Source organism: Lemur catta, chromosome 8 (genome assembly GCF_020740605.2).
Source record: "Lemur catta isolate mLemCat1 chromosome 8, mLemCat1.pri, whole genome shotgun sequence".
In the NCBI taxonomy this organism is placed as follows: Eukaryota; Metazoa; Chordata; class Mammalia; order Primates; family Lemuridae; genus Lemur; species Lemur catta.
The window spans coordinates 36,603,387-36,629,450 of record NC_059135.1 but is presented as its reverse complement, the minus strand read 5'-3'; positions in this window follow the sequence as shown (position 1 = coordinate 36,629,450).

Below are 26,064 nucleotides of genomic sequence, written 5' to 3'. Positions count from 1 at the left end.
TTCACCCACATAAAGTGTATAAATCAATAATTTTAGTACATTCATGGATATGTACTACCATCTCCACAGTCAATTGTAGGACTTTTTTCCTTACCTCCAAAAGAAACCTCATACCTTTTAGCTATCACTACCTTCCACCTTATGCAATGATTACTTTTCTCTCTATATAGATTTGAAAATATTTTCTCCACTCTGTGAGTTATCTTTTCACTTTTTTGATACTGTACATTGAAGCATAGATATTTTTAATTTTGCTAAAGTTCAATGTATCTATTTTGTGTAATTCATGACTTTTGATATAATATCTAAAAAATTCATTAACAAATCTAATATTATTCAGATTTACTCTTATATTTTCTTCTCAGAGTCATAGTTTTTGATCTCACATTTAGGTCCTTGTTCCATTTGGAGTTGATTTTTGTATATGGTATAAACTAAGAATCTAATTTATTCTTTTGCATGTGGCTATACAGTTTTCCCCATGTTTTTTCTTAAGAAGACTATTTTTCTCCATCAAATGCTGTTGGCACTCTTCTCAAAACTCAGTTGACACATAGTCTATTTCTGGAGTCTCAATTCTATTTTATTGACTTATGTGTATACCTGTCCTTCATTTTTAATGTTGTTCCTTAGACCTATTCTTTGGTTTATGCTGTTAATCTTCGAAGAATTTAAAACAATTTTCATAAATGGACTTATACTTCTGGAAAAAAAGTAAAGTATTTTCCTTTTTTTCCCCTCCAAAATATTTTTAAATAATTAAGAATGTGGCTGGGAATGGTGGCTTACACCTGTAATCCCAGAACTTTGGGAGAGTGACACAGGAGGATCACTTGAGTCCCAGGAGTTGGAGGTTACAGTGAGCTATGATTGCCACTGCACTCTATTTTGTGCAATGGAGTGAGATCCTGTTTTAAAAAATAAATAAATAAATAACAAATATAGTGTCTGCTGTAGTGAGTGTGTATGCAAGGACCTATGTGTATTTATGCATCTGTGTGTGTTACAGTGGACGGTGAGTGAGGAGGTAGGCAAAGGGAAAAATAACAATTGGAAGCCATTTCAAAAATAACATCCTGTCACATCATCTATATATTTTTATTTTATTTTTTGCTTAGGTGTTCTTTTCTTAAATGACAAAAAAAGCTTCTTTGTCAAAGATTAGATGGATATATGAGGATGGTTCAATAAATGGTTCTGGGAAAATTGGATAGCCACATGTAGAAGACTGAAACAGGATCTGTACATTTCACCTCTCACAAAAATCAACTCATAGTGGACAATAGACTTAAACCTAAGGCATGAAACTATAAGAATTCTAGAAGAAAATGTTGGAAAAACTCTTACAGACATTGGCCTAGGCAGAGAATTCATTAAGAAGACCCCAAAGGCAATCACAGCAAAAAATAAATAAATAAATGGGACCTGATCAAATTAAAAAAATTCTGCACAGCTAAGGAAACTATCATGAGAGCAAACAGACAGCCTACAGAATGGGAGAAAATATTCACATGCTACACATCTGATAAAGGGCTAATAACTAGAATCTATATAGAACTCAGGAAAATCAGCAACAAAAAATCAAACAACCCCATTAAAAAGTAGGCAAAGGACATGAACAGAACCTTTTCAAAAGAAGATAGACTAATGGCCAACAAACATATGAAAAAATGCTCAACATCTCTAATCATCAGGGAAATGCAAATCAAAATCACAGTGAGATATCACTTCACTCCAGTGAGAATGGTTTTCATCAAAGAGTCCCAAAACAATAAATGTTGGTGTGGATGTGGAGAGACAGAAGCACTCATATACTGCTGGTGGGATTGCAAACTAGTACAACCTCTGTGGAAAGTAATACGCAGATACCTCAAAGAGCTACAAGTAGAACTACCATTTGATCCAGCAATTCCATTACTGGGCATCTACCCAAAGGAACAAAAGACATTCTATAAAAAAGACATCCACACTAGAATGTTTATAGCAGTACAATTCACAATTCAAAAGATGTGGAAACAACCCAAGTGCCCATTAATACCTGAGTGGATTAATAAAATGTAGTATATGTATACCATGAAGTTCTACTCAGCCACAAAAAACAATGGTGATCTAGCACCTCTTGTAGTATCCTAGATGGGACCTGGAGCCCATTCTACTAAATGAAGTATATCATAAGAATGGAAAGACAAACACCACATGTACTCACCATCAAATTGATATTAAGTGATCAACACTGAAGTGCACATATAGTAATAACATTCATAAGGTGTTGGGCAGGTGGGAGGGGGAGGGGGATAGGTATAGTCAAACCTAAAGGGTGCAGTGGGTACTGTCTGGGGGATGGATACACTTGAAGCTCTGACTCAGGTGAGACAAAGGCAATATATGTAACCTAAACATTTGTACTCCTGTAATATGCTGAAATAAAAAAAATGACAGAAAAGCAAAGTTACTTCTATTTGCCTTGACTTATATCTTAAGCTTTTTTAGAAAATGTTAAAAAGTGATTTTTATGTTGGCTGCTTTCATTGGAAATGTGCTAGGCTCAGAAATGGCATGAACAAATACATATTGTCTCATCAGTAACTTTTAAATAAACGATTTTCAAATTGAGTTGATGATCTTGGATCTAAGTTACAAATTAAATGCTAAAAAAATACTGCATCTTTCTATGCTTAAGGTCATATTTCGTACAGAACATTTGAGGACCCAGAACCTTAAGGAATAAAGATCTGAATCAACTCACTGAATAAAGAACCCAAAAAGTTGAGGTTCTGTCTGAAGGATTTTCTTTCTGGGTTGAGGAAGAAGGATGGCACAGATAACAACTATAGTCTTAAAACCAATTACAGAAATTAGGTCTATAGAAGATTTACATATTTTTTTCTTTGCTTCTCATGTGCATCTATTTCTTTGTATTTCTTAAATATTTTCTTCTCTATCTTTCCCAATATTTTATATTCATATTATTGGAAGTTAATTTTCTAATTTACTATTTAGGTAGCAGAGCATTCAGTGAGACTGTGAAAATAATTTGAGAAGTAATTATTGTAGCTACCTATTAATAAAACAACTTTTGGAATTGTGTGCCTTCTCATTTTCAGAAAAGTGTTGGAATTTTCCCACTTGCACTGAGGATAGCTGCATCTTGTTAGGTGAAAACAGTGTTTTCTATCCCCTTTTATCCCACTTTGTGATACCAGAGCTAGACTCAGTATTTTTCCTTTGCTACGTGGCACAATTAGACTAAAGCAATGTGTACTTATGATGTGCTCTCTTTTCTACAATGGTGTGGATTCCAGTGAATAGGTGTGCAGGAGGCCCAGTGGTGCTCAGTTTTCAGTGGGTCTACCCAGTAGTCCTGCAGACAGCTTCAGCTCTGGCACACTGCCACTGTCAGGTGAACTTCTTGGCCTCCTATTGTGCAGTTTCTATGAACTAGTCTAGCCCACTTGCATCTTTTAGCAAATTTCTCAGCCAGAGTGTCCACTTCTGCACATTAGCTCCAATCCACACCCTGTAAGAAGTTTCTTTGCCATAGGTATAGCATGCTGCTTGTTTGTGTGGCAGCCACACTGCTTCAGAAATGTCTGCTCCTCATCTGGGAAGCAGTGTCCTGTTACATATTCTTTTTTTTTTTTTTAATTTCAGCTTATCATCATGGGGGTACAAAAGTTCAGGCCACATACACTGCCCATGTCCCGCCCATCCCCCCGAGTCAGAACTTCAAGTGTGTCCATTCCCCAGACAGTGCGCATTACACTCATCATGTAGTTTATACCCCCATCCCCTACCCCCACTCCCATTCCCCCATCCCCCCGAGTCAGAACATTCAAGCGTGACCATTACCCAGACGGTGTGCAACGCACTCATCATGTAGTTATACACCCAACCCCTCTCCCCACCCCCACCTCAGTCCGATACCCAATTGGTGTTATTCCCAAATGTGCACTTAGGTGATGATAAGGGAAACCAATTTGCTGGTGAGTACATGTCGTGCTTGTTTTTCCATTCTTGGGATACTTCACTTAATAGAATGGGTTTCAACTCTATCCAGGAGAACCAAAGGGACTCCATATCACCGTTATGTCTTATAGCTGAGTAATACTCCATGGTATACATATACCACAATTTACTAATCCACTCATGAATCAGCTGTTATATATTCTTAATTTATTCCATCTTTTCCCTTGGTCCATAAGCTACTTTCTATATTTTCTATTTTTTTATTTCTCAGAAGCTCCATTTCCTCTTTTTAGTAGATAATCACTTTATTAGTTAATAAATATTTATGATAAAATTTTCCTTTTGAATCACTGATATTGTTTTTATCTCTTGACTGGACCCTGACTACATTTTCATTGAAATAATTTGTAGATTGCATAAAGCCTGCTGAATACTTGTTTCACCAGAGATTAGAATAAGCACAGTTGCACACTTAAAAATAATTATATAATAATATTTTATGATAATAATAACTTATAAAAGGACATTAAATATCCTGCAGTACCAATGTAACATTTTATTTCTAGCTGCTGCTGCTGCTTTTTTTTTTTTTTTTTTTGAGACAGGGTCTCACTGTAACCTGGGCTAAAGTTCAGTAATGCAGTCATAGCTCACTGCAACCTCAAACTCCTGGGCTCAAGGGGATCTCTGGTTCAGCCTCCCAAGTGTCTGGGACTACAGGTGCACACCAACACACCCAGCTAATTTTTCCATTTTTTGTAGAGACAGGGTCTTGCTATGTTGCTCAGGCTATTTCTAGATTTTTTTTTTAAATAAATGTGTGGCATTTAGATGCTGAATGTTTATTTGTGGTTGATTTCTTCTTTCTTAGTCAGAATTATGGAACTTATTATTATTCACTACCAAATTATTATTTCACAGAACTGTGATACAAATGAAGGAATATATTGATTTTTATCTCTATTTCTCTATGATTATTTGTTTTTTTCCCATTTTTGATTAGTATATACTAGGTAAAGCAAATAAAGAAACACACAAAAATTTGACTCAGGATTCATTATATAATTGCCAACGTAAGCAAAAGATTTATCTGCAGGTCACCCAAAAATAAAATGGCAATAAAAGCTATACATTTACTACGTATTCAATTTAGGATTGAAATTACAACAGGGAGTTAGCTTTTCTATACAAATACTTCTTTTATAGTTTGGGAGAAATTAGCACATTTTTTAGATTAAAAAATGTGTGGAATATGACTCATGCCTTCTAGTTAGAAAAGGTAAAAAAAATGTATTCAATAATAAAACTTATTGTGCGATTTACTGTAGATGTTAGGTAAGGCTTATATTGAAATTCAAGATATTTCCCCTTCTCACCCTTATACTGTGGTGAGAATTGTATGAATATATTTCTATTCCTCCTTTGATCTTAAAGAAGATTAAATAACGCTATCCTCCCTCCAAATAAAGTCTTTGAAAGAAAAGTTATAACATTCACATGGGATGAATTTTTTAATAAATACTGTATGCCAAATGTAAGCTGATATTCTATGTTGTAATTTGTGGATAATCTGTAGAGTACTAACACTGTAGTTGTACCATTACTCTTTACCATATTTTCTTTTTTGCATTGTAAATTAATTATAAACTGTTTATCAATTATACTGTCATGAAAGAATGAGAAAGAAAGCTCTCAAGAGCATTTTTAAAGAGAATGATTTGATTAAAGAAGAAGTGCTATAAAGAGAGTAATAAATCAAGCCTAAATAGCAAAATAGAGCAATTCTTCTAGGATTCATATAAAAGTATTTAGGTAGACGTGTTATTGTGTGCTTTGTACTATATAAAAGTAATTTGAAATAACACTTCAATAGATTTGTAACAAGAACATAAGTAATAAAAGTGAAATACGTGTTTGTTTAGCACAGATTCACATTTAACTGTTTTTTAATCTGATAACATGTTTGTTAGTAATGTCAAAGTAATTTCACTTCACAATAAAATATCATCCAAATGAATTTATTTTAATTCACTTGGTTTACAGAAAAATTGAACTGAAAGTATAGTTTCTACATACCCCCTAACTCTTCCTCACGGTTTCCTTAATAGTAACATCTTGTATTAATGTGATAGGGTGATACATTTGTTATAATTGATGGGCCAATATTGATTCATTATTATTAATTAAAATCCATAGTTTACATTAGAGTTCCCTCTTTGGGTTAACAAATGAAGAAAGACAGGTATCCTCCATTAGAGTTTCATAAAGAATAATTTCACTAACCTAAACACGCCCCGTGCTCCACCTGTTCACCCCTCCCTATACCTGAACACCTGGCAATAGATGAACATTTTGCTGTCTACATAGTTTTGTCTTTTAAAGAATGTCATATAGTTGGAATCATACAGTATGTAGTGTTCTCAGACTGATTTCTTTTACTGCACTATATGCATTAAGTATCCTTCCATATCTTTTTGTGGTTTGATAGCTCATTCTTTTTATTGATGAATCATATTGCACTGCATGGATGCATCACAGTTTATTTATCCATACATCTATCTTGGTTGTTTCCAAGTTTTGACAACTGTGAATAAAGCTGTTATAATCATTTGTGCGCAGGTTTTGTGTCAACGCTATACTTTCAACTCCATTAGGTAAATATCAAGGAGTAAAATTTTTGTATCTTATGGTAAATGTATGTTTACTTTAGAAGAAACTGCCAAAATACCTTCCAAAATAACTGCACCATTTTGCATTCCCACCAGCAATGAATTAGAGTTCCTGTTTCTCCATCTTTCTCCAGTACTTGGTATTGTCAGTGCTTTGAATTTTAGCTATTCTAATGGATGTATGGGTATATTATTGTTTTAACTTGAAATTACCCTCTCACCTCTCATGTTGGATGTCTCAATGATTAGTTATTTGCTATTTTATCTTCTTGTGTTAGCTGTGTGTTCAAATATTTGCCTATTTTAATTGGGTTGTTTGTTATCTTATTGTTGACTTTGAAGGCTTCTTTGTTTATTTGGGATGCAAGATATGTGCTTTGCAAACATTTTCCCCTAGTCCGTGGCTTGTGTTTCATTCTCTTAACAGTTCTTTCAGGCTTTTAATTTTAATGAGGTCTAATTTACCAATTTTTTCTTTCACGGATTGTGCTTTTGAGTTGTATCTGAAAAGCCATTGTCAAGCCTAAGGTTACCTAGATTTTGTCTTGTTTTCTTCTAGGGATTTTGCATTTTATATTTATTTATGTGATTTTGACTTGATTTCTATGAATGGTGTAAAATCAGTGTTTAGATTCATTTTTATGCATGCGGATTTCCAGATGTTTCACTATCTTTTTGTAAAAAGACTATACTTCATTGAATTCCATTTTCTCCCTTTCCAGAGATCAATTAGTTATATTTTTGTGGTGTATTTCTGGGAATATATCTGTTCTATTGATATATTTGTCTATTCTCTTCCCAATACCACAGTCTTGATTACTATAATTTGTAAGTCTTAAAGTCAAGTAATATCAGTCCCCCATCATTGTCCTTCCCTACAACATTTTTGTGATTATTCTCGGTCTTTTGTTTTTCCATATAAATATTAGAAATAGTTTATTAGTATCCATGAAATAACTTACTGGTATTTTCTTTGAGCTTTTAGTGATTTTAGGATCAAGTTGGGAAGAAGTGACATCCTGACAATATTAAGTTTTATTATCCATTTAGTGAAATATCTCTCCATTTATTTAGATTTCTTGCATTAGACTTTCACAGTTTTTCTCATATAGATCTAGTACATATTTTATTAGATTTATACCTAAGTATTTAATTTTTAGAAGTGAAAAAATTTTAGGTTAAATAATTTTAAGTTCTTCAGTGTTTTCCACTGTAATAACTCATCTCAATTTGTATACATAACTATAGTTGTGTGATGCTTTATGTAAATGATAGTATATAAAAAAGCAATTGGCTTTTGAATATTAACCTTGTATTATGCAACTGAGCTTTAACCATTTATTAGCTCCAGAAGGCATTTCATTTTTATTGAATTAAAAAAACATTTCTACATATTCAATTATGTCATCAACAGAATGTCTTGCTTTCCTATTTGTGCATTTTTCTTTTCTTTTCTTCTCTGATTGCATTAGCTAAAATTTCCAGTACAATATTGAATAAGAGCGGTGAGAACAGACATCCTTGTCTTGTTACTTATCTTAGCAGGAAAGTATCTAATTTCTTACCATTAAGTATGATATTAGGTTTTTTATAGATGGTATTTATCAAGATAACTAAGATTTTTTCTAATAAACGACTGTTGGATTTTGTTAAATTCTTTTCCTACACCTATTGATATAATTATATATCTATGTACTTGGCCTGTTGATGTGATGGATTAAACTGATTTATTTTCTAATATTGAAACAGCTTTGCATACCTGGCATAAATCTTGCTTCATTGTGGTATATAATGTGTTTTATACATTATTGTATGTGGTTTGCTAATATTTTGTCAAGGATTTTTACATCTATACTCATGAGATGTACTGGTTTTTAGTTTGCCTATCTTATACTGTCTTTATCTGGTTTTGATATATTAGGGTAACTGTTGTCTCATAGAATGAATTAGGATGCATTCTCTCTGCTCTATTTTCTGGAAAATATTATAGACAATTGGTATAATTTCTTCCCTAAACCTTTGCTAGTAGAATTCACTAGTGAACCCATCTGAGTCTTCTGTTTTGGAAGGCCATTAATTATTGATTCAATTTATTTACCAAATATAGGCTTATACATATTATGTATTTCTTGTGGTATGAGTTTATTTATAGATTGTGTCTTTCAAAAAATTGACCCATTTCATCTAGGTTATAAAATTTGTGGGAATACAAATGTTTTCTTTCCTTTAGTGTTTATACTCTTCAGTGCTTATTTTTTAAAATACACAAGGAGTGATTTCCTAATTATTAACACGTTGATGTCTCATTTGTTCTGAACTCAAGTGGAGTGCAGTATTCTAGATAATTGAATGTGCTCAATATCCAAAGGCTAAATCTTTAAATTATGAAATAATACATTTAATTAAATAATGATTTTTAAAATCTGTTAATATCTTATTTCTTAGAAAATTATGTGATAAACATGAGTTGACCTTTCCTTTATTATGACAGCATTATCATGATAAATTGGAATGGAATAATTATCTAATAAGGAATAACTTCAAGTCTTCATCCAAACTTTTATACTCTAGTTGGTGATTCTTCTGCGTTATCATTGGGATTCAATCTATTCTTCAATGTTCTCCATTGTGATAGCTCACCTCATGTTGTATACATAACTACTTACGTACTGCTGTTGATATCCATCAAGCCTCACTAATTTTATTGATGATAATTTAAAGATTCTGTTTGGTATTGAATATGTCATTACCACTGTCCAGAGAAGAAATATTCCAAGCATTTAAACTTATGGGAAGTTTGGATTTTACCAGTGAGAGAATTCTACTGAATTTTAGAGTAGCACAAAAACCAGTGGAAACATTCATAATCCTAAATGGCTTATAATTTTCAGCTTATAAATATTTGAATAAATATACAGACTGCAGGCTATTTAAAAAACTACCTTCTAATTACTTTTCAATATCCTTATGAATATTTAATGCATTCTAAAAATTGATATTATTTAGCTTCATTTATTATATTTCTTGTCATAAGAGTGAAAAAGAGTGAAAATCAACACATTATTTCTTTGAATGCTTTGAAAAAGTCAGTATCACTGGAAGTACCAAGTAAAACACACATAGCAAAGCATTGTATGTTTAGATAATTTCACATGATTATTTGAAATGAAAACATATTTCAGTGTTTAAAACTCAAAGTGAATTCTTACATCATTATGATGGAAGCTATGCCAACCTCTATCAAATTAAATCATTTTCTTTAATGACAAAATATAATTATATAATTATAACTCCTAAGTTGCTTATATATAAACCCATATAACTGATATCATTAACTAGAAATTTCTATTAAGAAGCTAAGGAATTGATTTTTGGTAAAATAATTGATAGTCACAATAATGTTGAGAAACAACATAAACTTAAAATGTCTTATAATGTGGAATTTAAACAAGATTTTGATTTTACAATGTCAGTATATAACACTACCAAGAATCTATATTTTCTATATTACTTAAAAATAATGCTATGCCTCTTGCTTATATAATAATTTTATATTAACCAGAGGATTCTCTGATCTAACTATGGTACATAAAATGGAGTATTTATAGAAAATTTTATCAAAGATTTTGCTTGTTCCTTTGATTTTAGTATAAAGTAATGTGAGGAAAAGCAACATATAGTAAGCACAGTGATAGGCGATGTTGAGAATGGAGATAGAAAGTTTAACGTGAATTCTCCACCCATGCCACTTCCAGGGATAGGGCCTTGATTGGTTCATATACCAGAAATTCAAGCTACATTGAGACTCCCTAGAAAATGAGATGCCATGTGAAGAGAACAACAAGCACCAAGGTGACAGACATATCAGGGAAAAAGCAATCTTGGAAATGGAGCCTATCATCCCAAAACCAGTCATCTCATATGGATAGAGAAGAACCGTCCAGACAAGCACTTCTCAAAAACTAGACTCAAAATTGTGAGCAAAATAAAATAGTTGTTTTAGGAAACTCAGTTTTGAGATGCTTTAAAATTCAGCAATAGATACCTAGAACTCCTCTCACCCCAGTGAACATCCTTGATGAGCCAAATAAATGTCTTCCTTAGAAAGGCCTCTGTGCTCTTATCATGAATCCAAAATATTAAAAATTAGGCTTTAAATATTATGATTTATAAAACCAATGAGAGTATATCCATAATAGTAATAGTACATTTCACCTGAGCATTATTCAGCATCTTATTAATTGCAGACTTTATTTCTCACATTGACTGATAACATTGAGGTTGAAGTTTCTAACCCTACATACTTGGCTTTCTCGAAGATTAATTTTCTTCATTTATATGTTTGCCTTTTGTAATGACAACTTATAAATCATCAAGAGTCTAAGTACAAAGAATTATTAGAAATGAAAATAGCATGTGTATGCTTGAAATTTAATGCATATTATTACATAATTATGGAGGAAGCTATACCAACCTCCATCAACTTAAATTTTCTTTGGTGATGAAATTAATTATAACCCTTGATATGCTTATACATAATAAACTTACATAACTGACATTATTAACTAGAAATTCCTATTAAGAAACTCTGAAATGGATCTTTGGTAAAATAATTGATAGTAACAATAATATTGGGAAACTACAGAACTTAAAATGACTTAAAAAAATCCTTTAACAGTAAGAATTTCCACCACTGTTCAAAAGCTTCTCTGTGACAGTACGTATTTGACATATTGAAACTGTTCTTGCCAAAAAGTCACAACAAAAGGTGAAGTGTTCATGATAAAGTAATTCATCACTCCAAGTAAGTATAAGGAAACTATAATTTGTAAAACTACTTCTAGAATGAATTGTAGATTTATATTTTATTAACTCTGTTTCATTCTAGGTTACTGATAGTCCCCCAAAATTTAATTTTCCAACTAACAAAAACACATTAAAAACATATTTTGTTACGTGGTATTCCTGCCAAAATGCATCACTTGAATTTATTTATTAGGAAACAGGAAGCAAGCTCAAATTGAGAAATATACTACAAAATAATATGTAGTATGTTATATCATATTATATTATATTAGTATGTATTGTTAACTGTACTGTGGTTAAGAATATATTTAGTTCTTGGGGAATGGACACAAATATTTAAGGATAAAGAGATATAATATCTCAAATTTACTCTAAAAATATTTAACAAAAATATAAAAGAGGAAAATACAGGAAATGCAGCAATATGTAAGCAACTATGCAGGAAGCCATGGACATCAAAGTAGCAAAGGTACACAAATCTATCTAAAATCACAAATTACACCTTTGGTTTATTGGCTAAATGCAGTTTTGCCTTCTTAGCATTATATGAACTATTAGAGGTAGGTAGTTTGTGCAGATAACTAATTACAGTCTGCCCTCTGTATCTGTGGGTTCTGCATCTATGGATTCAATCAACTGCAGATCAAAAGCATTTGAAAAAAAATTGCATCTGCACTGAACATGTACAGACTTTTTTCCTTGTCATTATTCCCTAAACAATTTAGTATAACAACTATTTACATAGCATCTAAATTATATTGAGTATTATAAATAGTCAAGAGATGATTTAAAGTATACAGGAGGATGTGCATAGGTTACAGGCAAGGGATTCCAGGTCTCCCAGGGACAAAAGTGGGTGTTCTTGCCCCCATCTTGGTCCTGCCCAACCTTAATTCTCCATACCTGGGGGAGGAGGGAATACCCTACCCATACTATGCCATGAAAGGCAGCACATGTCCATCTATTCATAATCCTGGAGCCATAGGTTTGAATTGGGTTTTCTGTATTGTTTTCCTCTTCCCTTTGTCCCAAGGTGTGATGTTACTGTACTATGTTTGGGATTTTCAAAGAGCACCAGCCTAGCACATGAGGTAATGAAGCACCCTGTGGACTATGGCCTGACTGTGTTGTGTCCCTCAAAAGATCAGTTTTCCAGGGAAGAGCTAAAAGTCCTGTGGCTGACTTTCTATCTTAGATATAAAAAAGAATGGGATATCATTAGGAAGGAAACAGGAGGAAGTGTGGTTGATCCAAAAAATTCTGCCTGGGTTCTTACAAATGGCTTAAGTAATCTATTGGTAGAATGTAAATTATTCTTGTATAAAATGTACCAGGATCCTATCTTATACATGATTAGAGGACAGAGCATATTTAAAGCCTTTAATTCATTTTAGGCCGTTCATTTATCTCACCACATGACACAACTAAATCTAATGTGTGTTTTAGAAATGCAAAAAAACAAAATTAAATGGATGGTGATAGAGAAATACTAGACTGTGCAGTAAAAGTCAAGAGTATAAACTAGGCAAGGAGAATGAAAGTTTAAGATAAATTTAAGACATGTTTCTTGGTTAGAATCTACAAGCTTTGGTAATAATTTGTATATGCAAGTAAGACAAAGGTGATCAGAAGTAGAAGATATCTACAAGGATTTTAGTTCAGAAATTGTTCAAAATAAGAAACACTAAAGAGTACCATGTTTATAAGAGAAAATATAATTTTCTCTGTTTGTTTTTTTTTTTAAAACACAAATCACACTTGTCGAATATGCAAAATATCCATTGGTACTACAAAGCAAGATAAGGATATTCAGGTCTAGAATGCAATAGAGATTGGGCTAGGTCAATAATGGAGAGTAAGGAATCATTATTATATTCAGCTGTTTGTGAAATACAGCAACTCATTTGACATTAGCTGGGTTTGCTGCATAACACTGACAAAGACAAAAGGATCCCCTGACATTCATTGCTGGCTTGGCAATGTCAGCTGGGACTTGTCATTACTGCAAGCTGGCCTGGCACTCACAGCTAGGCCTTCCTGTCCTGTTGAACATAAACTGTTTCATAGAATATACATCAGATGAGGCCACTCTGTGACCACAATGACAAGACCAATCCATACTTATATCGAAACACAGACCAAATATGATTATTATCTAACCACGAAAATGACCAAATGCCTTTTATCCTGGCTAATATGACTGATGTTGCTTCTTTACCAAGTACAGCTTTAGCCGAGTTAGAGGCTCCACTCCTAGTTTTACAAAGGTACCCAATCATAGAATTATTACTGCTTCCTGCTTCCAGATCAAAGACCTACTTCCTGAAACTCTCCCCCAAATCACCTAACATAAGCCCCAATCTTATAATCCCTTTCTAACACCCTCTTATCGAGATGTCTCACAGGTCCTCAAATCTGCATTCTCCTCTGCTACAGGTATTTTTGAATTGAACTCAGCTTGTTCAATTAGTGCTCCTGGTGGTCTTTAGCTGAAAGAAATTGGAAAACTGTAATACCCTTCACACCCCTCCATCCCCCGTCCCTCCCACCATCCCACACACAGTAAGAAAAACCAAAGTACAGTATTCTGAAAGAATAGAGGCATAGGGAAAAGTCCAAACAGAATTTTGATTTCATTAGTTAAAAATGGCAATGACAGCTCAAAATCTTTTAAAAATCTTTCTAAAAATTTTCTTCCCTCCCTCCCTCCTTCCTTTCCTTCCTTCCTTCCCTCAGGCTGGGGCTTCAGATATCTACCAAATTCATGATACATAAAGTGTTTAATCCTCATACTTGCTGGATCACTATAAGATGTGCGTTCAGGATATTTTGTTTCCGGAAATGTGATTATCTACACTATTACAATCATGTTATCATTATAAATTATTATAAGCTCTTTCAATTTGCACTCAAGGGCCTAAAGACCTTTGTAATCAGCGAAATCCCAGTAGAAAGTCTGATTGGGTTATCTCATCAGATTAAAATAGAAATATTATCTTCTCTTCTTTCTGTAATTCTCACCTTATTCTGCTCTGACCCCTAGTCTGCCTTTCTTTGCAGGCAGTTTCAAGTATATGGCAGCCTAACATTTACATGTAAGAACGATGATGTTCAGCAGTTCTTTCCTGTCTGGCTGGTTAGGGGAAGTGTTATGTGGATTGATTTGCACTGGTACTCAGCCAGTCCCTTGTTTCCCATTTGCCCACTGACAGGTTTTATGAAGGACACTAAGTGCACAGTTGCCACTTCCTTTATGAGTTCATTTGTAATGTTGTACCATGTGCCTTTCCCAGTTTGAGCTTGTTTACTGCAGTTTCTTTCTCTGCCAGGAAAGGTGAAGGTTATTTTATGGCTGTGCAGATGATTGCCTCGCACTTGGTACTGTCTGTAAGGTCCCTTGGTACCTCATATAGCTTCTTGAAATATACTTTCCAGTGGTTTTAGATGTCTTCCTGTGCTGTTAGCACTTTGCCATCTGCTGTCCTGATGCCACTGCAGTCTTTGGGTAAAATTCAATGTTTACAAATCCCTTTGTAGTGTTTGTATCTACCCCTTGTTTCCAATATTTTTTACGGCATTGATTGTTATTTTTTAATCTCTCATACTTGGTTTTAATTTTTCCCAAGCATTTTCCAGCCTTTCGTAGGAAAAAACATTTTGTTAAATGCATTGTGCTAACATATGTAGCCAATGCTCTAATAGATGATGTTCGAATGTGTTGCAAAAGTTAATCTGTCCCTTAAAGTTTTATAGTCAGCTCAAATACAAGCTCTATGTGTCTAAGATGTCATGGTTTAAGGCCTTTTTAAAATAATATTTTATTTTTCAAATCTTGAATCTATCCCAGGGGTTATGTTGATCATTTTATGTTTGCTTTTTCTGGGGGTGGGGTGGGAGAATTTTGTTCAATGAGCACATAATATTGAAATTTTCAAGATTTTTGTGTTTAATTATTATACTATTATTTAAGGAACATAAATTTATACAAATCTTTTAAAGCAATTATCACTTTATTTACAGTTCTTTCTCTCAAACTATCACTACTGACAGCTCTCTGGAACATATTTAGACATTATGTCACTTTCATAAAAAAATTTAAAAAAATTCTTGCTTTGAAATTGAAAAGAAAATTCTGTGCCTGACAAGATGAATTTATGTGCCTCCCCTCCCCATATTAAATAAATATCTTCACGGTTTTCATTACCATCATCTTTACACATTCTTCTTTTTTTTTCACTAATAGGAACTAGTTGTAATGGGGAAAATTCAAGGTCATAAATAAAAGTGATGTGTTGACACATGTTACCAAGTACTGTAGAAGTGCTTCACAGAACCCAAGGGGAATTTTCTAAAATGCTCTAAAAATTACAGCAATGACAAAGCCATCTGGCTTAAAATGATCATATCTTTACCATAAACTAATTTTATTGTTGTTAAAGAAAAATACTAATTCACAAGGACCAATGAATTCACTTCACACTATCCCATTTCTCCAAAGTGAGGATTTTTCTATCCATCCTGCTTATAGCAATGATTATTTGACTATTATCTCTTGCTCAAATGTGGAAGAAAAATAGAGATTCAAAAATGATATACACAAGTCATTTTGAGTTATTTTACTTTGTATTAGTTTGGTTATCCTTTACAGGGCACTCAAAACAAAACAAACAAAACCAGAAATAACTAGTCATTGCACTCAGGGCTGACAAGTTAACATCTCTTCTCCGTCTCTACACATCTTCAGCTTCATTTATAGTTCAATATAAAAAATATATTACGTTTTTATTTTGGTTTTGGTTTATGATTGCCTTGATTATTATAGCATTTTCAGATCATTCTCCTAGCAACAGATATCTTGTTCAACTATTAAAAATTACATTTTTAATTTTTGCAGTATTTTATCTATCAAATTCCCAACTTTTGTGAAACCAGTTTTATCTTGTACTTAAAAATATACTTGTATTACATAAAACGTTAACATGAAAATAAAACATGGAAAAATAGGCTAAAACATTTTTAAAAGGGATTCTCCTTTTTCATCCTTCTCACTTGTTATGTGTACACAAAACAAAATGTTGATGTTAATCCAAAGAAGACATAATTATTTTGTCCATCTCATATTAAAATTGTTTTGTAGAGTTAAGAATAAATAAATAAACAAATAAGAAAACTAGACGTAATTATCATCATTAAAATACTTAAAGTTTCACAGAATCTCTCTAAGTGTCCTGAGCTCTAAGCATTCTGGTATAAGACAATCTAATAAACTCATAAATAGCATGACCTTATTCCTCAGTGAATCAAGTAAACTTCCTTCGGATTCTCATTTTTTCTCATTGCTTTCTTCCCTCCAACAGTCATATGCTTTTATAAAATTTCTAGGGATTATAGGTATAGTGGTAGCAGTTCAAGTATAACTAAACAGTTGCAGTCAAGAAGGCATCAGTATAGAGTTTTAGATCCAAATAATACCAAAAATATTGCATTATCATGAGACTTGTGCTGGGAACACGAGCATTGTACTGATTCTCAAATTTAGTTAAGGACAGAAAGAGTAGCCCTTGTAAAGTGAAAGTTTAAGTGAAACAAACTTTAATTTATACTGAAACAAATGTCTCTCTAGAGATTTAGCAAAATAATAATTTGGTATGTCCATGTAATAAGATAATTAAAGGCATTAAAACTACTGGCTAGTAGCAAACATGTTATTGCTTCTTTTTTTGAGGAATATTCATGATCTATCATGTGCAACTGAAAAGGTTTCAGATCTAAGGGCTGGTACAGAACAAACTGCAGACGACGCCTCTTTGATAAGTTCCATGATAGTTTGGGGCAAACCACATAGCACATTTTATTACGTGATGTTTCTTATTCACTCATCTTTCATAGGTGATTTCTTTTGGTAACTCTTACTTATTTAAAGTACATCTTTATCCTATATTGGGAATCATTTCCAAATCAAAATGCAAATGTTCTCACTCCTAGTTAATCTCAAGAGTCCAATGTTCACATCATCATTTCTTCCACTCTTTGTTCCTCCTCCTGTCTTCACTGTGCATTTCTGCCATTTTTTATACAGTACCTGATCTAGAAACATGAAAGTTATTCACCTTGTTTTTCTCTCTATTGCTATTGCAGTTAATCACATTTAAAAAAAAGTCACATGTACCCTATAAAAATATACAACTATTATATACCCATAATAATTAAAAAGAAAATTAAAAAATTTATATGTTCCAACTGCGTAAAAAGCCTAACTCTTCATTATTTCTTTAGTCATCCTCTTCCTCATTAATATCTCATTACATCCCCCACTACTACCACCAACTTTTATGATCACTCTACCTCTAAAATTCCTCCAAACTGCAGATTTCTTTATGCCATCCCTGCTATCATCTGAATGTGCCTTCCCTAAATTCATGTGTTGAAACTTAATACCAACGTGTTAGTGTTAAAAGGTAGGGCCTTTCAGAGGTGATTAAGTCACGAGGGTGACTCTCATGGGTGGAATTAGGGCCCTTATAAAAGGGCTTGAGGGAGTGGGTTCTTTTCTCTTCTGCTTTTCTACCATGTGAAGACCTAGCATTCAAACTCTTTTTGTCCTTCCCTCCCTTCTGCCAAGTGAGGACAGAACATTTGTCCCCTCTGGAGGATGCAGCAATAAGGCACCATCTCAGAAGCAGAAAACAGCACTCACTAGACACCAAACCTGCTGGAGCCTTGGTCTTGGACTTCTCAGCCTCCAGAACTGTGAGAAATAAATTTCTCTTTTACATAAACTATCCAGACTCAGGTATTTTGTTATAGCAGCACAAACTAAGACAGTCCCTTAGTTTAATACTTCCATGAATAAAGAATAATGAATACACAAAAATCTTTAAATGATGAGAAAATTCACTGTCTCATAGCCTAGTCCTTATCTGTATCTCCTGCTCCTCTCTCCACATTCCCAAATCTACCCTGTGAGTTTGCATACTCATGTTATATATAATTGTACACCCAGATGTCCCTCAGTTACATATGTATGTTTACATAATACAAGGATATGGTGTCGATATTTAGCACCTCCAAATCTCATGTTGAAATTTGATCACCAGTGGTGGAGGTAGGGTCTGGTGGGAGGCGTTTGGGTCATGGGGGCAGATCCCTCATGGATAGCTTGGTGCTCTCCCTGTGATAATCAGTGAGTTCTCACTTTGTTAGTTCATGTGAAAGCTGGTTGTTTAAAAGAGCCTGGCACCTCCTCCTCTCTCTTGCTCCTCTCACCATGTGACACACCTGCCTCCCCTTTACCTTCTGCCTTTATTGGGGCTCCCTGAAGCCCTTACCAGAAGCAAATACTGACACAACGCTTCATAAACACAGTCTGCACAACCGAGAGCCAAATAAACCTCTTCTTTTTATAAAATACCCAGGCTGAGATATTCCTTTATAGCAACACAAAATGGACTAACACATGCATCTTTTTATCTCGCTCTTCTCTTTCCTTTTTCTTGATATTCTTTTTATCTATTATTGATTTAGATAGTCCTAGTCACCTAAAGATGTAATTTTATAGCAAATATCTGAATAACTCAATATATTCTTGACACTCCTTGCTTACCTTTAAGCTTTAGTATTTACACAGTTGGGTATACATCTGTATAGAAATACTTAGTAAAGTAAATCCTCTCTCTCTGATGTTTCATCTTTAAGGTAAAATCATCATCCTGCTATTGCTATTACACTCTTCAACTCATCTATAAACATTCTGGTAACTCTGAACAACATGTTTAAAGTAGGTTAGTTCATAGTGGTGGAATGGTTGCACATTTTCAGTATGTCTAAAGATTAAGTTCCACACTGAATTGTTTTAAAGCACTATGGCAATCATTAAAGTGTTTAATTCATTATTGGAACACTTTCATTACAGCAAGAACTGTTTAACACCCTGCAGTGGTAATTCTGAATGGAAAATTAAATATATATTTGTGTTAGCTTAGGTTATTTATATGTTAGATGATACAATCTTGCTATATAGGATATTGTTCTTCAGAGAGGGAGATAATGCTTTCAAGTAATTAGTTTAAATGCATCAAATCAATACAGGATATTGTTAGGTTAATTTGCTATTTTTGTTTAATTGATTGAAATTCTTTCAGAACATTTTAATGGCATTTTAGTGTAAAGTATATCAACATGAACCATGAAAAGAAAGCATGAAGACAGTAAAAATTTCCTATCCATTCTAATTTCGCAAGATCTAAACTTCAAGAGGAAAAATCCTAAAGCTACAATAAATAATCAATTAAAAGTAACTATATCCATAATACTGGAAATGGAATATAGTGTCCTCATTTTTATTTTGTGTGTAATAAAACTAGAAGAAAGTTTGCGTTATCATTTTTAATGTATGAATTTTTAATGCTTAATGGTTTCAACAGTAACACATATGCATATATATATATAAAATAAATGCTAAAATTTATATACTTATAAATCTATATGTAAATATTTTCATGATTAAAATTATAATGCTTAAAACATATTTCCAAGCTTATTTTTTTTATCACATAGCAAGTACAGAGCTTAGTTGTGACAGGAAAAAAAGAAATATTTTACTTGTACAAGAATAAAACCCTAAAAGGTTCCCAAATATATGCCTTTAATCTATGCTTGTTGTTTGTCTGTAGATTGATAATAAAGGAATTTTTTTTCCATTTTTATTCCATAGTTTAGGGCCTTATACTTATTTGGCACTTTGTATATTTTTATTTATTTAATTTTTTTTAAGAAGGGAAATCTTTGTACTTGAACTGTGGGCTAGTATAAATGTCCTTTAACTGAATCTTTTGCCTTGGAGAATAGAATCAAAAGAATCAATATACTCCTTATATAGTTATAATCTTACTAATATTCTGTTTCTAACAAAGGATCCATAAATTAAACTATGGAATAGTGTAGGAGAACTTAAAATTCTACTTGTGATTATCTTAACTTGGGATAGGAAAAGAAGAGTAAGTTTGTTTATTATACATGTGTCATGACAAGTACACAAATAACAACTTTGTACTGGATTTGTAGTTTTATTTTTTTTTTCTGAGTATAAAAAGCGTAGTCTCCCTTAGTAAGATCAAGCAATTGAGCCAATACTTTCTTGTTTCTACTTCTAATGGCGAGCTATAATACTTAATAGACAAGGGAGTGACCAGGGAAGCACATCTCTTGTTTCTAATGACAGGTGCTGATGTAACAAAAAAATTGAAACATGTCCCTCTAAGGAAGTACTATGATGATCAGTCTGTTTTTCAGAAGATTCAATAAGGCATGATTAACTTTTTTTGGAACAAGAACTTTTGATTATGATCTAGAGCTACCCTGTCTAGTAGGGTAGCAACTATCCATGTGTGTCTATTTACATTGAAATAAAAACTTGAAATTCTGTCCCTCAATCCCATTTCAAGTACTCACTAGCCACATGAGACTAGTGACAGCATGGCTAATAGAACATTTCTATTATTTCCAAAATTTGTAGTGGATAGCCTTCTTCAAAGAAATCATTAACATTTTATCTACCTAGATAGAGAAATTATTTATCCCCAAGACTTAGGATATAACCAATAGTAATTAATTCCTTACAACTACTAACGAAGGTGCCCAAGGATCAAATATGCCTAAGAATTATTTTGTACTTATGGTTATTTTTACTTACAATTTTAAATTTCCAAGTACAAAACGCATGCTTACTATGAAAAACAGGCACAAAAAATAAAATGAAATAATGAAGATTTTAACAGTGTAAAAAATGAAAGATTTTTGTCTTATCTACTAGATCTACACTCTACAGTTGAAAGTTTTGCTAAAAGTTTGGCACTAATGATTTCAGACCTCCATCCATCTATCTAGCTATTACCTATATTACCTATGTATCTACCATAGCATAAATAAAGGAAGATAAAATAACATGTACATTATCTCTCATGTAGATCTGTTTGGCAAGTCAAAAAAAATTCAGAAGAATTCTGTACTTAGAAAAATGAGTTAGATAAATCACAAAATTTATTATTGCATTTTCAACAGTTTTATATATACATCTCAAATACCAGGACTGAGGGCACCCGCACTGAATAGTACCAAGATTCCATAAGCCAGTGGCAAACTTCTCTACTCTGCCCAGAAAATGCAAGTGACTGGATCAACTTGTCAGGTTATCAACATCAAAAGGAAGCAATGAAAAGAATACAAGAAAACCATCTTATCATCAACTTATCTATTATCAGAAAATATGTTTATTCTATCATATCCTAAAACTTTAAACAATGCCAATAATGAGATAGTGAATTGTGCTTCAGATTGAGAACTGTCAACTCTTTATGGAAGAGTTTGTCGCCAGGGTATACTTGGTATCAGCCTTTTGCCACTCAGTAGCCATAAGTTATAAGAAAAGCAATTTTCAGGGGGACGAGAAGAGACTAACATAATTTTTTAAGCTTCAGAGTTCTTATAGTCTCCATGACCTTTTTTAATTTTTCAATATCCTATTTCATGTGTAGACAGAGCCATAGATAATACAGGAAGCTATTCAAGTATCTGTGTGTGAAGCTATTCACATAATAAAGAAATTACATCTTCATATCTCCTTTCTTGCACTCAAAATTTAGTTTCTCAGAAGTATATCCTGAGTCTAATTAAATTGTAAATTTGAAATCCCCAATGAAACAAGATTCTTCTCAACCAAGCTACAAATTTTATGAGTTTCAAAATGAACATATTTTCAATTAGAACGGTTAATATGTTATATTTTTCTATTGGCAAATAGCCAGAATATATTTCCCATTACACATACATGACTCATAGAGGAGGAAGTGAATTTAATGGAACTGATGCCTTTATAATGGCTGGGAAGGTCCCATAGGATATCCCTGTTATGTAAGTATTTGGGTTAGATTGACTAGATGAGAATCTTGGGGTCATACTCTGTTGCTCAATTCAAGACTATTGATCATAATGATATTGAGATCATAGACTATAAGATCGTAATGACTATTGATCTTTAATGATAATTAAATAGAGAAATACCTAAATCTAAGTACAAAAATTAAAGGAATTATAAAAATCACTGTTGATAAGGGCATGAGAAAAAAAGCTCTCTTACACTATTGATGAGAATTTCAACTGGTAATTTTTTAGACCAAGGGTGAAATAATATTAATATAACAAAATACCAAAATAAATAATAGAAATACTCTTTGACTCAGAAGTATCTCTTCCAGGAATATATTTTAAGATATGCTAACACAAGATGAAAGAGAAATTATTGCAATATTTTCTTTAATAGCAAAATCCTATAAGCAGCCTGACATCTACTACAGTGCACAGTTAAGGGACATCTACTACAGTGCACAGTTAGCTTTGTGAAGTGTTGTTAACCAGGGGCTTCAGATCAGAATCAACCAATGTGAAAACGTCTTAATACATACATGGAGCCATATGCTTATATTAATATGTCATATAAACGTGACAAATGATATCTAAATTTTGCTTATTTTAGGAGATTACCAAAATATATTACTTTACAAAGAAAAAGAAAGGTAAAGAACAGTCTTTCTCTTTTAATTAAACAAAAGGGAGTATATGCATTAAAATGCATACTTTTTTTTATTCTGTAAGTTTACTGTAGAAGCTGTTAACTTCTTAGTTAACTATAGGAATTGGGAGGATCAGTTGGTGGGTAGAAGAAAGAATATTTCAATATTTGTTGTTTTTATCATGTGTATTTATTATTTTATAATAAGATTATTTATTTGGTTAAGAAACCTGAATTCTATCAGGTCAGCTTTTCTCAACGAAGTCATAGAATTTTACTGATGCTCCAGGTTATGCAAATTCAGTATCTCACTAAGTACTGTCACCTGAAGATAACTGTACCTATTTCATTCCACATCCCTCACTTTTCCTCCTTGCTCAGCACAATGTCATTCTCCACTGAAGACCAGTATACAGGAGTAAGATGGTTAATAAAAACCTTCTCTTAAATGCCATACTTACTGGAAAATGAAGGCCAAAATTTATAGATTAGTTTATAATTATGTGTTCACAGTAGAATCACCTGTAGGACATTTTAAAGCTAGATATTCACTGGTCTCATGTTTGGAAACTCTGAATCAGAATGCTCAGGGGAAACCCATGTGTCTGTATATTGAAGACCCTATTCATAATTCTAATATACAATCCCAGTTTCTATAGTGGATAAAATTAAAATATAGTTGGAGGATTATATGTGTAAATGTTAACTCTTTAATATATGCAAAAATGACAAACAAAAAAAATTAATCCCATCTACTTTAAACACTTAAGGTCCCGAGAGAGAGAGAGAGAGAGAGAGAGAGAGAGAAAGAGAAAGAGATATTAAAGTAATACTGATGTGTAGGAATGCCAAGGACTATGCGTTCCTATTTTTTGTTTGCTACTCCTCTGGTTCTGTTCTGTAGGCCACTCTGCTATGTGAGCCAAATCCCATTTTTCCCTTGTCAGCCATTCATGCTGGACGCCTATTATATATTTGCCCAAAGGTAGCAGTCTAAATGGTATTAGGATCTCAGTTAACTATCAATATATATTATTCCTACCTATACTTTCAGTATGAAGACAATTCAATTTCTTTCAATTTCTTTAATTTTCAAATTGTTTCAGAAACAGTGTAATTTTGCAGAGTTTACATTAGCCAGCATCATAAATACAAACTATGTGACATACGATTTGCTTTCAGCTGTGATTTGACCAATGTTAGGAGAAGAGATAACAGTAGAAGAAAGGCAAGTTATGAGTTATGTCACATCACTCGATTTGGTTAAGGTACGTCACAGAAAATAAGGGAGGTAGAACTTCAGTGAGATCAGTTATGGACTCTTTATTGAGAAAAGGAATGTTCTCAGATGGATAGCGGATCCCCCATGACGATAGAACTTTTGATGGACTTCCTCACTAAGATTGCATTAGGAACATCGTAGATATACAGAATTGGGAAGTTTTTCTGCCTAGTGAGACTAACGGTTAGGGCAATTTCTCTGCATTCAAGTAGATGGGTATGAATGGATAAATCTCTGAAAAGCAAGTGAGTCTATGAACAAAGTAATTAAGTACAGAAAGGTAAAATCTTTCATAGGGAGTCCCATCAAGTGTTAATGAAACCTCTTGGTACAACAATTGTATTTTATTATGAGATTTCTCCCTTGTTGGTATACAGCCCTCTGGGTCTACCCTGCAGTACTTTGTGACAAATAATATATAAAAGAATGCATTTATTAAAAGGAACTGGGTAGGTCATGTCCAAAGGCATAGAATCTTTAGACAAACATTTTAGCATTTTTAAAAAATATATTTAATTATAACATTATATTTTTGTGGTTCTCAATATATATGTTTTTACATTCATTATTTAATTCTGAAAATACCACATGAGCTAATTATGCTTATCGTTTCTGTTTTACAGATGGGTGCAGCTCAAGGAAATTAACTTGCTTGAAGCCAAATGATAGCAGTTGTCACAGCATTTTTTTTTTTTAATTTTAGCACAGCACTGCTGACTCTTATTGGTTGTAATTAATAAGTAGTATTAGATTTTCTGGAATTCTATGAATTGTAGGCAATTTTTATTGCTTGTCAAAGTTTTCTGGCCTTGCCACTTCATTCAATCAAAGTTTAATAATGTGACCTCCTTGAGGTATACTATTAGAAAACAAAATTAATTAGTTGAATCCCAGTGGTGCAGATAACCTAACTACTGAAACCACTAGTTCTCCCTTAGGATATAGACTCTATAAAGGGCTAATTTTGAACCACAGACTTTTTACTAGTGGGAAAATAATTCATATTCTTTTAATAGACAACTGCACTAGAAATTTGTTTTTAAATATACCCTTTAAAGGTTAAATTGATGTCAAGCTGGTTTTCTAAACTAATACACCAGATGAACCTTCAAGACTGGGGACAGCTGTCTGTTCTGTTCCAACACACTCCCAACAGTGCTATCTCTTAGATGTGCTGGCAAGAAACAGGAAGTCAGTTTCAGCCAAATTCCCACATTTCAGAGTCTTGCTGATTAGAGTAGGAACAGAATCTCTCACCAAGAAGGTGTGGGTGGGTGACCAAGCCTCACGTATATAGTACATCACAAACTCACACTTCCCTAATTCCAGAGAAGGACTATTTTCATGTCTATTTTTGTGTTTTAGATAAATACCAACTATTTCAGAAGCTAGTACTTCAAGATGGGAAACAAGTTTACTAAACAATGAGTTGTGATTTGAAAATTTAGCAATCACATTCAAAACCTTCCTAAGCTCAACTGATCTTTAGAACTACAGGCAAGTCAGGAAAACACACACATACATATGGTTTAATTTAAGGGCCTCAGTATTTTGTGCATTTCATGCATATGCTTCAGAGTACTTTGCAAGTCCTAAAATATCTTAGTTCAATAAACAGCTCTAACCAATATCATAATATAGAGACAAAAATATATTTTGCCTATTTAATGTATCATTCAAATTTTGATCTAAATACAAATGATTTAATAATTATGCTGTACATTATCATTGGCAGGATTTTTATCCTCAATACTTATCAATATCACTCTATAACA